Below are 4,129 nucleotides of genomic sequence, written 5' to 3'. Positions count from 1 at the left end.
TTTTTTTTTTTTTTTTTTTGAGACAGAGTTTTGCTCTGTCGCCCAGGCTGGAGTGCAGTGGCACAATCTCGTCTCTCTGCAACCTCTGCTTCCCAGGTTCAAGCAATTCCCCTGCCTCAGCCTCCCAAGTAGCTGGGATTACAGGCACCCACCACCATGCCCTGCTAATTTTCGTATTTTTAGTAGAGATGAGATTTCACTGTGTTAGCTAGGCTGGTCTCGAACTCCTGACCTCAGGTGATCCGCCCTCCTCAGCCTCCCAACGTGCTGGGATTACAGGCATGAGCCACCACGCCCGGCCTAATTTACCGTTAATAGACCTATTTTCTCCCTCACATTTCTAAGCTACAGATTTGACTCTTGCTGGCTTATGTTATCTTCAGGTGATTGGTTCCAAGGCTTCTATGGATAACAAAAATCCACAGATGCTCACGTCCCTTATATGAAATGCCACATTATTTGCAATATAACCTTGCATATCCTGCTGTATACTTTAAATAACTTCTAGATTACTTATAATACCTAGTATAATGCAAACATGATATAAATAGTTGTTACACTATATTGTTTAGGGAATGACAAGGAAAATAGTCTACGTTTCCTACAGAAATGACCCTGAATTTTTTCAAAAAAAATTATTTTGAGACAGGGTCTCACTCTGGGCTGGTGTTCCGTGGCGTGATCATAGCTCACAGCAATCTTGAACTGGGCTTCCGCGATCCCCCGACCTCGGCCTCCCTAGTGGCTGGGACTACAGGTGCATGCTACTGCACCTGGCTGATTAATTTTTGTTGGGATGTCACTTTGTTGCACAGGCTTCAAATATTCTCAATCCTTGATTGGCTGAATCGATGGACGCGGAACTCAGGGAATTGGCGCACTGACTGGACAATCAATGAATGCATCACAAAATCCTTTCTGACCTTAGGGCAAAAGGCCAGTGCCCCTAAAGGATTATTCCACACCTTTCTCCTTGTAACAATGACTCCTACCAGGGAAAGGCAAGGCCAGTCACGCTTGCATTTTGTCACTTGTTCATTTCTCTTTGATTCAATGTATTTGAATCACCACTACACCTGGACACGAGGGACATCTGAGTATTAACACTACAGACTCACAGAAGTCCCGAGCATCCAGGAAAACGAGTAGAAGTGTCTTCTATAAACCTAGGAGGGAATATGCTGGGGGACTGGCCAGGAGTGAACTCTGCTGAGGCCCTCTTTCTGAAAGAGTCTCTTTCAGGAACTGAATGTTTAGGCACTCCAGGAACACAGCTGATAGGAGGCGAGACGCAACTGGTTAATTCCCTCAATTACCAGCATTTCACTCACCTGGCAGTGATGCAGGGCTCTGAAATTCAGAAAAAAATCAGAAAACAGAACCTACGGAGGCCGGGTGTGGTGGCTCATGCCTATAATCCCAGCACTTTGGGAGGCCGAGGCGGGTGGATCACCTGAGGTTGAGTTCTATACCAGCCTGGTCAACATAGTGAAACCGTCTCTGCCGCTCACTTTGGGGAAAAAAAAAAAGACCTGCTGATCCTTTTGTAGTTGATTACTGGGTTTTCACCCTCATGGATGAAGTGTGCCTCCCTCAAAACTGGTTACATTGACACATTACCCATCTGACATGAAAAAGTGGCCTACTCCAAACTGAATTCCATTCCCTTAAAGTTCTTCCCTAGCATGGAGTGGGGGATGGCAGCCTGAGTGTTTTAAGAGGAGGAGGCTACAACACCTTAAGCAGAAGAAATGCACCTTCAGGGGAACTGCACATATTAAGACTGATTTTTTATCTTCAATCTGGGCATCCAAGGGAGAAGGGAGAGAATACAGTCACCGGTTTAGTTACAGCTTATGGTTAGGGCCAGTAAAGTCCCTTCCTCATCCCTCTTTTCCACTTATCACTAGAGACAGAAACTAAGAACCATGACTCCAGGCTGCTAAAAGCCTAAAGCAAAAGAAAATAGAACAAAAGGTGGGTTGCACAAGCTTGCTTGGAAACAGTAGAGGAATAGCGACATGCAGTGCTGACCTGACCACAGGGAACCGACCCCAAATAGACCTAGTCCTGTTTCCTTTATCATTCACCTGATTAAAACAATGTATTTTCCTTTTCTTGAGACAGAGTCTTGCTCTGTCACCCGGGCTGGAGAGCAGTGGCATGGTCTTGGTTGACTGCAACCTCCGCCTCCTGAGTTCAAGCGATTCTCCAGCCTCAGCCTCCCAAGTAGCTGGGATTACAGGCATCTGCCAGCATGCCTGGCTTAAAACAGTATTTTAAGCAGTTTCCTACTACTGCTCAGCTTACTTAATTCCAGACCCACAGCACCTGGAACCTTTGAATTGCAGAACATGTTGTTTGTGAGTTACTCCTTATATAACCCCTCAGGGAGCTGTCAGATCTGGGAGGATGCTAATTGTTTTTTTTTTGAGACGGAGTCCCGCTCTATTGCCCAGGCTGGAGTGCAGTGGCGCGATCTTGGCTCACTGCAAGCTCCACCTCTTCGGTTCACGCCATTCTCCTGCTTCAGCCTCCCGAGTAGCTGGGACTACAGGTGCCTGCCACCATGCCCGGTTAATTTCTTGTATTTTTAGTAGAGACAGGGTTTCACTGTGTTAGCCAGGATGGTCTCGATCTCCTGACCTCATGATCCCCCCATCTTGGCCTCCCAAAGTGCTGGAATTACATGTGTGAGCCACCACGCCTGGCTGAGGATGCTAATTTCACAACCAGAGACTATAGACTAAATGAACCACATCTTGGAAGAAAATGACTTTATTCTAATTAACTCACAAAGAATAAAATCATAACAGCTAGTTTAAGGAGGTAACACATTTTGCCCAGTCCCAAATTCTACAAAGTAGGAACATGCCCCCTTCCATTTCAGTTCTGAAGCAAGGAAGCTAGGAATGACAGGAGAGGTTTAAGTGATGGTTACACTTTATACCTTCACTATCAATTCTATTTTTATACTAAATTAACTTAAGATATGAGAGCTGATTTTCCATCTCTCCAGGTTGAACTTCTTGATTAGGCCAATCCTGCAAACAGAAAAGATTAAGTTAGAAGAGTGCTGGCTTCATATACTCAACAAAACAGAAGGCTTCCAAATTATGAAAGCAGCGACAAAAGGCCAAGGCTATGGCTTTTTTTTTTTTTGATAAAAAATAGAGATGAGGTCTTGCTATGTTGCCCAGGCTGGTCTCGAACTCCTGGACTCAAGCAATCCTCCCACCTTGACCTTCCAGAGTGCTGGGTTCCACCAAGGTTATGGTTTTGTTTGTAAGCTACTGAAGGCATCCTACGACTAACAACACACCCTAAATCTCAAGAGTTCCCCTGAGGAACTTAATTAACTCCTTTCACTCAATGAGGTACAGATACCAGGTATCAGTCTTTTTGTCTATTCCCGGATTTTGGTGACAACAGAATCTAATTTTATATTCACGGCCTTAAGGATAGGAGGTCACTCACATCCAGTAATCACAGTAAGACCTGGCATACTGATTTATACCTTCTTCTTTTTTTTCTTTTAAATTTGAGACGGAGTCTCGTACTGTTACCCAGGCTGGAGTGCAGTGGCGGGATCTTGGCTCACTGCAACCTCTGCCTCCTGGGTTTAAGCGATTCTCCTGCCTCAGCCTCCTGAGTAGCTGGGATTACAGGTGCCTGCCACCACATCCAGCTAATTTTTGTATATTTAGTACACACAGGGTTTTGCCATGTTGGCCAGGCTGGTCTCAAACTCCCGACATCAGGTGATCCACCCGTCTTGGCCTCCCAAAGTGCTGGGATTACAAGTGTGAGCCACTGCGCCTGGCCTATACCTTCTAAAGGAAGAAGAAAACTCAGAAAATGACTAATAAAAATGACTAGAAACCTCTGGCCCAGTTGTTAGGAGTTAATTCTAGAGAAATTTCAACCAAGTCTTGTCTAATTTATTAATTTATTAAACACAGATTCCCCTAAGTTTTACAGGATCCAGGAGTTCCACTGTGAATTAAGCAGATGTAAATTGGGCAAATCACCTACCATTTGCAAGTCGGCACTGTTTCAGCACCTCACTGAAACCCTCACAGAGCTTGATGTCACCCTGGTTCTGGGCACACTCAAGAAACTGTTTGAT

The 4,129-nt window shown here is 45.0% G+C and overlaps 1 long non-coding RNA gene across 1 annotated transcript; it reads right to left on the bottom strand.

The window, feature by feature from the left end:
* Positions 1-2,759: 2,759 nt before the first annotated feature.
* On the bottom strand, positions 2,760-4,129 carry LOC105509409. The gene is made up of 2 exons (XR_001001436.1): positions 4,036-4,129; positions 2,760-3,044 (listed from the first exon to the last, which is right to left on the bottom strand). It is a non-coding gene; the product is annotated as an uncharacterized LOC105509409 (long non-coding RNA).

The sequence above is a fragment of the Colobus angolensis genome, unplaced genomic scaffold, assembly GCF_000951035.1.
Source record: "Colobus angolensis palliatus isolate OR3802 unplaced genomic scaffold, Cang.pa_1.0 Scaffold175, whole genome shotgun sequence".
Classification (NCBI taxonomy): Eukaryota; Metazoa; Chordata; class Mammalia; order Primates; family Cercopithecidae; genus Colobus; species Colobus angolensis.
Note: the sequence above shows the minus strand (reverse complement) of the source record. Positions and strands in the feature narration are given on the sequence as shown.